A 14615-nucleotide genomic window follows, 5' to 3' on the forward strand; every position below is an offset into this window, starting at 1 on the left:
TCCAGCTGAATATTGTCCCATATCATACAGTGAAGCATGAATCCTCTCAGGTTTCTTGAACATGACAATGTGGCCGGTGAGTGTGTTTATAATGTAATTTATTCAACTGAAGGTGAAGGTACATTTTATTACTCCAGTCTGGCTCATTGCCATTTTCTTTTAGAAAAAAAAAAAATCATTGTTAAAAACAGATTTAAATGTTGTTTCCACCAATAGTTTACAGTAAGTAAAGAAAGAAATAAGAAGTAAGAAATCATAAATGTGGACTTTTTCTTTGAAAGGTTACCAAAGTCAAAACTATTTACACTTTTCCAAACTTTAAATTAGGTAGTTTGCCCAAAGACTGTCTAATGCTAAACCCTTTCAGTCTTCCGATTCCAAAAATGTTAATTGTTATTTGTGAATTGTACTATAGTATATATTAAGTATAATAAAATCTCACTGTTTTGATTCTGTAAAAATAGTACAAAATATACATATTTCAACCTATGAAATAAATTCAACTACTGAAAAAAAAATTCAAAGATGATTCATTGGATTTACTCATTTGTTTAAGTTAAAAGTTTGTAAACAATTTATTTGGGCTGAATTTAAACAAACAAATTAAGTAGAACATTACTGAATTTAATTTGTTTGTTTAAAGTCAACACAAATTGTTTGCAACAATTATGCAAAAATAATTTTTTTTGTCAGAGTATGATGAAAAAAAAAAAAACATTACAAATTGTTCATGGCTTGTTATGCTTCCTAATATACAGTTGAAGTCAGAATTATTAGCCCCCGTTTTTTTGCTCCCAATTTCTGGTTAACGGAGAGAAGATGTTTTCAACACATTTCTAAACATAATAGTTTTAAATTAACTCAACTCTAATAACTGATTTATTTTATCTTTGCCATGAAGACAGTAAATAATATTTTACTTAATATTTTTAGGACGCTAGTATTCAGCTTAAAGTGACATTTAAAGGCTTAACTAAGTTCATTAGGTTAACTAGGCAGGTTGTGGTAATTAGTTTATTGGGTTATTGTATAACAAATGGCTTGTCCTGCAGACTATCGAAAATATAGCTTAAAGGGGCTAATAAATTTGACGTCAAAATGGCTTTAAAAAAATTAAAAACTGCTTTTATTCTAGCTGTATTAAAACAATTAATTCTTCCTCCAGAAGAATAAATATTATCAGACACACTGTGAAAATTTCCTTGCTCTGTTAAACATCATTTGGGATATATTTTAAAAAGAAAAAAATCAAAGGCGGCTAATAATTCTTCAAATATATAAAGAAAACTGCATAATAAACTAAATGTCCCAAAAGTTTGGGGTCTGTAAAAGTTCGTATGCATGAAAATGATCAAGAATGGTGAATACTGTAACTATATATATATATATATATATATATATATATATATATATATATATATGTATACATTTTCATGCATACAAACTTTTACAGACCCCAAACTTTTGGGACATTTTGTTAATTATGCAGTTATGCAGACTAAATTCAGCAATTAAGTCTGGAACACAATTCCTCCTTCAAATCCGGCTTCCAGCGGCTGATTGCGTTGACTCTGCGACGCCAGCAAATGACATAGATCTCACCTACTATGGAGACTCTTTGTCTGGGTGGTCGCTGCTATGGAAACACTGCCTGAGAGAGTGAAGGTTGGAGAAATACTGATGACTGAATATGGAATTAATAATGCAGGGCTATGCGAGGTCAAATCTTACATTCAGACTGAGAGCTGTGCAACTTACATTAACCTGTGACATTTAAACTTTACATATCCATGCTAATTATATGGATCAAGGCTCATGCAGATAGAGAAAGAGAAACACATGTACAATGATTAATGATCAATGGCCTGGCTTCAATACATACTTACCAAGTGCTATAAATCCTGCCATTATGCTAATGAATTTTGTCTCTACACATGATCACCACTCAAACACATTTTCCTGCAACCATAAAATGATTAGGATCTTTTGCTCCATTAACAATGAGACAGGTGGACAGGTGTGCTCTTTTGACTTACAATCCTGTTTGTCTGAAGACTGGGGTCTGTTTGATTTGTGCATCTTAAAAGACATCCACTACTGTGAGTATAAAAGATCACAATTGGCCCTCTGGAGATTGGCAAATTTGATTAGATTGCTGAGAGCGTCCTTTCATCTTCTCATCATTGCTTTTGGTTTTCTTGGCTTTCAGCAGTATGAATGGACTTTCTGTGCTGACTAGGAAGCTGGCTGCCTGCATGGAAAGACTGCATTTGATGTACTTTGGTGTAGAGACTAACTTGATGATCTGTCCTACAAGATCAAGAGCCCAGTGTGAGTGATGCAGCACCACGTCTCACAAAAAAAGTACTAAATAACTGTAGAAAATCTGACCATGTCTTTGAGTTTACAGACTGACCATTATACCTCAGTGTGCATTATTTTGTATTAGCTCAACAGAATGCAGTTAAATATTTAGTTTTGGTTACTGTACCTAAATACACAGAAAAAAATTCCAAGATGATTCCTTAGATTTACAAAAAAAATGTTAAGGTTATGTGGTTGTAAACGATTTATTTGGGCTGAATTTAAACAAACAAATTAAGTGGAACATTACTACATTTAATTTGTTTGTTTAAATTTAATACATATAAATTGTTTGCAATAATTTTGCAGTCATTGTACATTTTTCAGATGCTGTATTTAAAGGCATGTTTCCTTAATGTTTTTTTGTCTATAAAATGTTCTTACTTCTAGTTTCTTACAGATCTGAGTTGTTTTAGGCAGTTCTGATTCTGCTTATAATATCTTGCAGTTCTGAATCGACTTTTATTCATTTAAGCCATTAAAAACAGTTAATGTTTTAATACACTTTTGTCAGCAACAAAATATAGCTGTAAATAGATATAATAGATATAAATGTAAAACAAATGTGTATGTACAATGTTAAAAATTCTGTAGACTGATATGTATACTACAAATATAGGATCCATAATTAAGTTAAAATTAAAATAGGATTTTTGAGGCCCACCGCAACATGATGTACAGTAGGAGTGTGATTTCCCCACCCACCAAATTGATTGACAGCTGCGTATTAACATGTCTCCATATACTAATGCGTAAAATGATATCAACAAGACAGGACGTGTGCAAAACAACTGGGATTAAATGGTCTGTTCAGTTCATCAAATGTAATCAAGAATGAGTTTTACAAGTTTACAACGTTTTTAAAACAGCGCATGTTTATTTATAGGCTTATTAATGCTATATTTAAGCTAAAACTGAAAGTTATGATCATTTGCTCACACTTTGCTTGTCACAAACCTGTTTCTTTTTTCTGTTGGACACAAAATTATTTACTTTGAAGAAAGCTGGAAACCAGTAACCAATGACTTCCACAATAATTCCTATATACTATAGATGTAAATGATTGCTGGTTTTCAGCTTTCTTTAGAATGTCTTCTTTAAAAACTCAGAGGTTTGGAAGCATTGAGGATGAGTAAATGGTGAATAAATCTTCTCTTCTGGGTGATCTACCCATTAACTGTAAAAAGCACAGCACAGTATTGATCTGCATTGAGCTATGGTACTTGATTTGCATGTGCAAATTGCACACTAATGTGCAGAGCTCATACTAATGATTTACTGGTTTGAGCTGTTGACTAACACAGGTTACCACACTTAAATATTATTGATATCTCCTAATAGTTTGACTATGAGGAATGATCACCCCAAATGTACGTCAGCATGCAGGTTCAAATGAACTTTGTTTAAATGAAATTCACTCCTTTCTTTGTTCGCTTGCTAGTGATTAGATTAGCACAGAAGCTTCTGGTAAGTCACCAGGTCAGCTCTCTCGCAGACATGAAAGCACATAAGAGTCGATAAGTGGGATCAAAAGGCTCTTATGGAATCCCTGGTGCTTTGAAATTGGGAAATTAGAAATTGAATTTGAAATGTGGTGCTACCCACATAGCAAAATATCTCTGGCCCACATAATTAGCTTTTGCTTGGCCCACATGCCGCAGTGAATTACGGTACATGACTGGACCAAGTCTGACTTCCAGACAAGGGCCAAATATGGACCATATCTAAGCCAAGTCTCAGCCAAGTTAATAACCCGAATCTGAGCCTAAACTGGGCCAGATATGTTGGTGTCTGGGCTGCAGTGAAATTGAAAAACCTATGAATCATTGCACTTTAGGCATGCTATGGGCGTGCTTTTTCTTGAAGCGACATGATTAGTAGTATTTTTTTTTCTTTATTTGAAAATAATAAAATTGTATTGTAAATGTGGGTCAAGATTGGCCAAACTTATGTGGCCCATATATTATTATTATTTTTACATGTGGGCCAAATAACACATTTTACATCCGGCCCAAGTAATCTGTGCCACCTTAAAAATTTGAGAAATTACCTGAGTCTGTACATCTATCATGCTCCGTAACAGTGTCTGCATGCTATATAAGACAGATCAGATCAGACATACTGTAAGTATTTGTTATAATGTAAATAAATAAAATAATCCACAACATCTTAACCAAGTACTGTAAGCGAGATGTGTTAAGAGTTTGGACATTAGCCTGTTTGTGTCACTCATGTTTCTTTTTTATTATGGCCTACTGTTTATGCAAGCCTTATCTTTATCCAAGCTTTATGATCTGATTTCTTTGTAGCCAAATGTTTTCTTCCTCTTGTGTGATTCTGTTGGGAGACCGGGAGTAGTTGTAACAGTTAGTGTGAGTTCACCAAGACATGTTCCTGGATCAACATCTACAGTGTGACAATATTTCAATCAGAATTGATAAGTTTACAGTTTATGTTAAGTTTAGGCTTACTGTAGGGATATACACGAGGCATCATAGCTGACTGACAGACAAAGAAGACAACAGCAGTGTTAGCCTTGCATCCACACTGATGCCATATGTTCTCCAGTGAGGCCCCGTATACTCATCATTCTAGCACGCATGCTAAATCTATTCTTTACTCAGTCTTTCTGTAGGCCTGCTAATTTAAATAAAAATGTTGGCAAAAATTTAAATACAACTGGTTTATCATATGGCTTAATATAGTTTGGCCAATTTGTTTGGTGTTCTTTCTGGGTTTTTGTTAATTTACTGTTTAAAATAGCTTGAACAACTGCCCTGTATTATAAATACGAAATAATTATAAAATAATTAATGTTCAAAAATAATGTTTAATAACAATAAAATAATATACATTTTAAAACAATTAATTTGCCTTTCGTTTATGTATGTTTCAGATTTTTCATAAATTAGTAGAATGTTCTCTGCTAGTGATGTAACACCAGTAATACGCCGCGGCAAAAATTCAAAGTGACTCATTCAAGTGAAAGGAACCGACTCAAAAGAATCATTCATCTCGCGAGTCTCGGCGTTCGTTCGTCAAGTGTCTTTCAACCACTGATAAACATCCGGTGAAAGGTTAACGTGAGGATTTTAAATTTCACACGGTTGCTTTTACGCCATCGGTAATGTATATAGACGTTCGTTTTGTTGTACAAGTGTAAAAAGAGATTTATACCGTGTAAACGCAAACGCAGCTGCAGTATGCCCTTTTCTCGCCTTATATTAAATTGCGCGCAACAAGGAATTAAGTCAAATGCAATGGTTCTTGTCCAGCCTGAGACCCACATTATGTCGTATCTCAACTAGGCAGTGAAGACCATTGTTTTTAAAGAAATAAGATTTCATAATTGGCATTTGTTATGTGAATCTGTGATCACTTGCCTTACGTTTTTGATCCACTAACGTTCATTATTAGTTTTTGATTCTAGAGCATTTTATTAAGACAGTTTATTTTTATTTATAGCCAGAACAACCCCTAAACAGATGAGTGTCATCATTTCACGATTACATCGATTATTATTCCAACACTTACCATTTAAACTACCCTGATAAGTTACTTAATTTGTTTTAACCAAAGAAAACTAACGTTATCCTCTGGACTGGTTAAGGATTCCCCAGTTTTGTACTCAAATCATATGTACTCAAGTCTTCCTTATAATCAATTTTAGGAACAACTTCCAAACTATCCTCAGAGCCCACAACAATGACCGAATTCTTTTTTTTTTCTTTCACACAGGTGGTGACCTGTCCCGATGCTTCCTTTAGTGACCCGACCAAAACAGAGCCAGTAAAGCAGGCTGTCATGGAAGGTGAAGAATGAGCACCCTATTTAGCTTACACCCACATTCACACACTGCATTTATTTCTTCTCTTCATTTACTTTTTACTAGAAGAATGACTCTGAGGTTGCTGTCTGCTGTATATTGAGTTAGGTTATATTGGTTTACTGCACACACGAAGAGTTTTCCTCCCTTTGAATTGAGTCATAATATTAAAGTAAACAACAACCAGCACTGATTTATTTCGGCACCATGCACACATTCACAGACACCATTTTAAAAGTCAACCTGCGCATTTTATAAATATATGAAAAAGTAACTACTATTCAAATTGCTTCTACTTTATTCATGAAGAAAAAAATGTGCCTAAATTGTCGCACTAATTTTTTATCAGGTGTCACTATTATAATTCATTCAAGCAGTAATGTGCAGTGTGAGGAGCAGGGTTTAAATGATATCAAGATTATGATGTTCCTCTCCTATAAAGTGTCAAGCTACAGTAGGTCTCTATACTGCTGTTCAGCATATATGTTAATAACTTTCTTGATGTCTGTCAAATGTATGCTGATGATGCTTGTATCCTTGCAGATGCAAAAAAAAAAAAAAAATGCAGCCGACTATATAGTTATATCAGCAGAAACTGAATTTTTCAATTAAAGAAACTGTCTGCAAGGTTTTTTTTTTAAACAGCAAGGACAAATTCTGAAAGCTAAAGTACCTGTGCTGAAGGAAAACCTTGAGCTATTTTAGACATCTAGGAAAAAGCTGAAATGCACATAAGAAAATAATTTATTTGCTAAGCTTAATATGTGGTAACATCAACAATGAGGTGTTTTTATTCACAATAGATCAGATAATGCAGTTAATAAATAAAGCGGTTAATATTAATTAGTGGTTCAATTTAGTTTAAACAAAATATTTTTTGTAAATTATTGCGTGTAATATACATATTACATATTTACCCCCTATACCTATTCTAAAAGGTCAAATGGACCCTGTAAATAGTAATAAAACCCATAATTTGATTTAATATAATTATTAATAGTGCTTAAATTCATGTAAAGTTTACACATGTTGAAATGTTTAGTTGTGTACATTTGTTGAATCCACACCTACTCCTTTGTTTGTAATGGTTTGCTCCGTCCTTATTGGACTGTTAAGTTTTATTATGAAATAGGAAAGTTAAAAGAAAGGCAGAGCAACACAGTTTTTTGACCGGAGTTTATTGTGAATGATGCTTGAAAATTCAGTAAAGATCTTTAAATTGAAACAAAACCCGAGTCAATTTATTGCCTGACTGATAGTACAGACCTTTTTCACAAAACTGTGATGATGCATTTAACGGCCATCAGCATCGTACATTCTCAATTTTGATTTTATAAAGCTATACTTATTGCATTTATAGTATCTTTTTAAGTTAATGCTGTGCAAAGTCTTTCTAATGTAGCACTCTATTGGCGATACATGTAAATTTGACATTGTTCTCTCCTGGCTGATGTTATCAGTCTCACACTTTGTCTTTCTTTTTAAAAAGTCATGAAAACATGTATCATGGAACTTTTCTTTTGTTATTTAAGCAAATTGTAATGAAAAAAAAAAGGTCTCTTCGATTCACTGCTGTCTAATGGCTTGTTTTCATTCAGTCGTACGGTACAGTTCGGTAGAAGGTGACCTACCAGTTAGGTGACCTGTAACCTTTTATCAGGCTTGTGTTTCCACTGCCAAAAGGGTACTAATGGCGGGCATGATATATGACAAGTTTTAGGAAATTTCAAAGTAAAGCTTTACTGGTTGATCACATATCATATGAGAAGCACTTTTCACAAAACAGATGCTTTATATACACATAAATACTTGTGTATAAATTTTCATTACTAACCTTTCTATGAACATGATTTGATTATAACTGTGGATCAATCCAAGTGATATTTTCGCCCAAGTGCGAAATATAAAAATAGCCTACTGTAACTTCTGCAATTATATAAAATAAATAAATAAATACAATAAATATTAACACATACAGCCCCTTACAGGTTCTGATATGTTACCAATTACAGAAAAACTACACACAGCATACATTTAGTCCTTTTTTTGGGCTCAAAAACCACACACAACATATAGCCCACAGTCAGTGCAACTTCTCATCTGTGTCTTTAATCTTCAACAGCACATGTAACCTCTTGTTAGAGAGTAATTTCGTCATTCCGAGTTCATAATAGTCAGTTCATGTTTTAGGTTGCTGAAAGAATCATTTGCTCCTTTGTTTTGTCGGGCTTTTCCTTTGTTTTTTTGACGCGTCACTCTTGTGTTTGTTTGTTTCTGAAAGGATTGGATGTCAGAAGCACTTCAATAATCACACGTACATTATAATCATCAGCTCAAGAAGTTTGTTATTTCAAATATAGATGCGTGGCGACCGCAAGCGAAAAAGTGAAATCGCTCGCGTTTCTAGACGGGCTAAACTACTATTGGGCATAGGATAGATTCTTTTCTTTGTGGCTGTTCATCAAGACGACGACAAGGTTTGTTTAAACTCTGGTTGACCATTGTTTGCTATTATATGTATATAGTATTATGATGTAATGTCTTGGCTTTGTATTTAAAATTATGTTTTTTTTTCATTCTTCTGGCTTGTGCACGAGCTAGTGACGAATATCTGGAATCCAATAGCGTTCAGCTGTGCATCTTGCTTTGCCTTTTGCTACCCTTTTGTTGTGCTAGCAACAAGGTACCCAAAAAGTGATAAGGCATGGTTCGATTTTTGGTACATTTTGACAGTGGAAACGGCCATAAAAGCGTACCGTACCATACCACTCAGTGGAAACGGACCATAAGGCTACCCAACTATGAATTGAAAAAGGCTCTCTTACATAAACCATTATGGTCTCTTGACCCTCTATAACCTTTAAAGTCAACTTTGTGAATTATACAAGCGCTTTTTTTTTTTTTATCATTAATGTTCTTGTTCCTCCATACCGTAGAATTTGTGCATAGAATTACAGTACAACAATCTAAGTGCTTATACAAGAGATATTGCGTAATACCATTAAGAAAATATGCTGTAGCTCCATCAGCCTCTCTTTCTTTATATGCAGGGATCGTGTAAAGTGAAATGCACTTTAGACTGTTTTTGTACAATGCAGCGAAGCATTATTGAACATTAGACGTTTCATATAAATTAAATATGCTGGAGAATCAGAGGCAGCACGTGAATATAAACGAGTGCAGTGTTGCTGAACTAAAGAAAAGTAAAGGCATGAAGCAAAAAGCTCTGCCTGATTATGGAGAGCATCGTGAACAAATAAAGAAAGTCAAAACTGAATAATTGGGGGCTTTGTTTTGTTGAATAATTTAGCACCATTCATAGTCCACTTAGAGTTTCAGGACCTTGGACAAGACCACAACAAGCAGAAAACATGTGCCTTTGATTGTTTTACTATAGCTTTGTTATATATTCTAAAGCACATCGTCTTTTTTTATTATTATTTTTACACAATGGTTTACAAACAAGGCATTATATATATATATATATATATATATATATATATATATATATATATATATATATATATATATATATATATATGTATATATATATATATATATATATATATATATATATATGTATATATATAGGTATATATGTATATATATAGGTATATATATATATATATATATATATAAATATATATATATATTATTATTATTATTATATATTATATATATTATATATATATATATATATATATATATATATATATATATATATATATATATATATATATATATATATATATTTTTTTTTTTTTTTTTTTTTTGTTATAATTGTGATAAATCTTTATCAACGTTCATCTGTGTTCATGTATATTAATCTATTTTGTATATTCTTTCAGCCAAATTTCAGTCCGGTATTTCAAATTGTCTTTGCTCCAGGTTAACCCATGCTTTCTGGCACTCTTGTTGGATTACTCTATTTATTTTTTAGTAAGAAAGCAAAATTCTTCTAGCTTGAGGGTGATTCTGCCGCCTTCCGAATCCGGTTGTACACGTAGCAGGTATTATTTGGTAGTTTAGTAATTTATTCACTAATTTGGCAACCATCAAATGTCATCAGGGAAAGGTTAGAATTTCCGCCTAGTAAAGAATTTTGTTCCATTTGAGATGACACTACATACATATACTTTGCTGTTGAGTAAGTGCAAGTGCATAAGTACATAGCGCATAGTGTATAGTGTGCCATCTGGGACGCAGCTATTATTTTTGTGCAGATCCGAGGTTGACTTTCGTGTTCAGAAATGCTTAAATGAACTGAGATATATGTGCAAGGTTCTAAAACAACAAGCCAGGTGTGAAAGCAACATCCTAAGAAAAGTAAAGCTAAATGTTTTTGTTGCTTTCATGAGAGTTCTGTAATCAGTGCAGTGGTAATTTTGGTGCTTTGATGTTTGTATCTGTTTCAGACAGAGCAGCAGCTGGAGAATTACTTGGAGAAAATGGATGTCAAGATCACAAAGGTAGAGAAAATTCTAAATACTTTCCTAAGAATGAGACCATCTGCACTTCAATAAAAGAGGAGGTCTCTCTCTGTGCCAGTGAACTCAACAGTTTTTATTAGACTTTTCTCATGACTCGCATGATTCAGCTATTCCATCCAACTATCAGCTAACACATTGCTTTGGTGATTAAATAGATATAATGGCATAGGTATAATATAATAGTATAGGTATATAAATTAAAATGTACATCTACAGAATATCACATAATAAACCCTTGTTGTCATCATTCACAGAATAAACCCTGGAAGAGTGATCAGGACCCTAACGTGAAACAGAGTGGTTTTGTAGCATCATAAAGGGGTGAGAATAAACCTTTTGTGATATTAACCAATTATTTTATGGATATTTGCCACAAACCTAACCAGTTAGACACAAAACACTGATCTGAGCTGTTAGATAGATGAGTATGTCATTACGTAGTTGGTTGTTATTTGGTGATAACATATACTGGAATTGTGTGATTGCCCAATCAGAATTAAGTATTCCAGACAACCTTGTGTTATGAACCCCTCGTTTGAGTTGCAACATAAAAGAGCTCAGACAACAAAAGGATCTGTATGCAACTTCTATATTATACATATAACTAACAGAACAACACATCAGGGAAAAAACAAATAAGAAGATAAAGAACTAAGAATATAATCACAACTTACTTTAACTACATGACATAAATATTGCAAAACAAAAACATAAGGTTACAGAATGAAAGAGATGGCCTTGGACGTCCTCGTGTCAAGTAGCCACACTTTTAGAAGCTAGCACAACACTCTTATTTTTATTCTTTAAACCAATTGGTGAGCAAGCAGGCACCCAATCAGGACCTGTCACTTCCTAACTGGAATCCTGGGGTCGTCACATTTGTAATAAATAAAAATAATCACCAAGTAGAGTAAGTACAAGTTGTAGTTCATTTCCTGTTAAAGCAGGAATAGTAGCTCTTTTATGTTCCTGAGTTTTTTGTTGGCATGATTGACTGCTTCTTTATTGGTCTGAGGTCACATCCTATAAAATCTGCCTCTCGACACTTTGAATTTTGCTCCATGTGTGAGTCTTTCAGTTCTGATTGACTTTTGAGCTGATTAGTATTGAGGCGCCTCTCCTTCCTTTGTCCTTTTCACCTCCAGCTATCTTCAAGATTAACTACCTGCTGGCAACATATTCAAAGTCACAGCCCAGAGCTCCACTTAAAGTCATAATCTAATCAGATACGTGACCCTGGCCAGCCCTCAAAAGCCTTTTAACAGAGAGAATAACAGTTCAGCAGATATGCTTGGGTACGTAAGGGAGAAAATATGGGGCTACTTGGTATAATGGAACAGTTTAAATAATACCTCTAAAGAGAGTTTGGTGTGGTTCAGGGCAGTGACGCTTTTATGAGGGCTTTTAAACAGCTCGGTATGATGAAAGCTGGATAAGGTCTCAGAGATCTGTATGTGGATTGAAAGGCTTTAGAATGAAGAGTTGGCAGAAGAACAGGTGAACTGCAGCCAGTGAGACGAGCGGCTGAAGAATCTTTACTGCGAGCTGTCTGGCAACAAAAGTGTAGAGCTTCGAAAGGCAAATAAATCTGTTGCACACATCCCCTGTTTGTTAGTGGAAAAGATTTGTGGCTCACATTCTCAAACCAAGTACTATTTCTGAAGAGCTGGAGAGAACATGAAATCCCATAAATAAAAATACCACAGAACCAGCCGTTCTCCTTAGCAGTGTCTCATACCGATCAACAGTATTAAGTTGATCTTGAACTTGAGCCTGGTGAGAGCCTGTTTCTTTCACTGGCATGGCATTTTCCAATTTGAACTCAAGACTGAGTTCATAATATGCAATCAGTGTATATATATGTGCCATATTCAGTAGACATTTCTATTGCATGTATATAATTTTTCCGATTATTAATTACAATTATGTCAAAGTCTGCAAATTCTCATGATTGGTAATAAATTGAAGAATAATACAAGATGTGTATACGTCATTGGCACATTTTTAAAGGAATGACAATTGTTTGTCATTCACTCTGGAGGAGAAACCCTTTGAAGGGAATAGGGTAATGAACCCTTCTTACTGGAGTGGAACAAGTGAAAGTTTGTGTTAGGTCTGTTGCGATAGTTGATACATTGACTTATTGTGCGATATAAAAATGAGAGCAGTTCATTTTGGAGTTGTTATATATTGCATAAAGAAATTTAAGAAGGTGATGATGATGATTATAGGCCACATAATATAACAAGCTGAGTTTTTTTGTTGAACGCACTGCATTCTGCCTTCTGTGGAAGGCAGGCCTTATGCAGCATCTTCACACCCAGACAAAGTGCGAGATAGAGCGGATAGTGGAGGTGATGAAGGCAAGACGCGAACCTACTGATTCGTGTTTAGAAACTACAGTCAGTGAGGAAAAACAAGTCGCGATGGACTTGGTTTCAAAGTCACAGTCACAGTCACAGCTCCGATGTGGGAACATTTTAGCTTTAAGCCGAATGAAAAAGGAAAGCCCGTTAATGTGAATGAGCTGATATGTCAAATTTGTTTTAGAACAGTGTCAATGAAAAAAAGTCAACACAACTAACCTTAAATCACACCTAAAACATAACCACCCTGCCCATTTTTTTTAACATGGGAACAACTGGAGAGGGATCTTCCAGACAGTTAACTATAATGCATGCATTTACCTGCCAGTGCAAATATAAATGTGACAGTGTGAAATGGCACACACTCAAAGAGAGGTACCATTATTTAGCTAAAAAGATGCAGATGTTAAACATGCTTGACAAACCAGCTTTAAAAAAAGAAATGCTGCAAACATTTAACAAACAGGCCTGTCTTGGAATCTGCCTGATTATTAAAAAAATGGCACCTGAGATGCTTTGTCTACTTTTGACTTAGACTACTTAGTTTACATTTACTATTTATTGTTAATTATTTGTTTTAAGATTTTTTTCATGTTTCAATTTCAGACGTTTAAATATTCTTAAAAATAAAATGTTTTTTGAAACAGTGTACCTGAATTATTACACTATTATGATGTAAAAAAAACTTTATTTTTAATAAGTGATATAAGTTATAAAGTGTTAACATTGTTTATTGCAATTAATTTGGGTTCAATCGGCCAGCAAAAAATAGATATGGTGACAGCCCTAGTTTGTGTGGTAGTTTACCTAGTCAATTTTGTTCTTCTATTTGTTATTGATTTGATGGTCATTTGGTAGAATCTCCAGGATTGTGCATAAAAACTGAAATTTGATCCCAATGGTCGTTAATCAGCAAACACGTCAAATTAGATTTTAAATATTGCAGATTTTCCCCTACTGAAAGTTCAGAGGCATCTTTTAGGATTTGCAATATTTGCACCCTGCAATTGATACAACATAGGCTCATTTTGAAAACATACCCCTATATATGTTTCTAGAGATCGTGAATTGTGTAGCCAGAAGTGGTACATTTAAAAGTACATTTTGAAATAAATGCTACGGCGTGTTATGACGCTGTTTTTTTTTGTGCTTACCAGTTGATATCCATCTGGATGGCCTTCCCACTGTTACTAGTTTGTCTAGTTAGCTCGCCATGTACGTCAGCGAACCTGAGATGCAGAGAGGAGCTGACCACGATGACGGGGTTTGAGTCCCAAGACAAAAACAGAAGCTGAAACATAAATTAAACAAGTAAATAACAGGGTAAGAATGCGGTAAAATCTGAAAACGTAGTCAATCAGTGCTTTTGAAAACATTATTGGTTGGGTTCAGGTAAGGAGTGGGGTGGGTCAGTCAACAGCGGCCTCTGGTAGATTATTGCAAGAAGACCAGGTGTGAATGGCACTTGCGAGAGAGATTTGAGATCTCCAAAAAAGCATACTCCTCCTGAGATAATTTTGACAAGCTCCAGAAAAATATATAGCGTTATGTTTTCAGAATGAGCCTGGG

The 14615-nt window shown here is 34.2% G+C and overlaps 1 protein-coding gene across 11 annotated transcripts in view; it reads left to right on the plus strand.

The window, feature by feature from the left end:
• nsmfb (NMDA receptor synaptonuclear signaling and neuronal migration factor b) overlaps positions 1–14615 on the plus strand; it is a 100877-nt gene continuing 86262 nt past the window's right edge. For 10 of the 11 annotated variants that reach the window (XM_087252773.1, XM_087252777.1, XM_087252775.1 and 7 more), the window contains exons 1-4: positions 5450–5488; positions 6103–6175; positions 10606–10659; positions 10935–11001. The gene's annotated coding sequence lies outside the window, so the exon portion shown is untranslated. Of the gene's footprint in view, positions 77–2009; positions 2100–2209; positions 2332–5449; positions 5489–6102; positions 6176–10605; positions 10660–10934; positions 11002–14615 lie in introns of those variants that run through there. The other variant, XM_087252774.1, reaches the window with a different exon arrangement.

This window comes from Danio rerio, chromosome 5, assembly GCF_052040795.2.
Source record: "Danio rerio strain M-AB ecotype USA chromosome 5, GRCz13ab, whole genome shotgun sequence".
Lineage (NCBI taxonomy): Eukaryota > Metazoa > Chordata > Actinopteri > Cypriniformes > Danionidae > Danio > Danio rerio.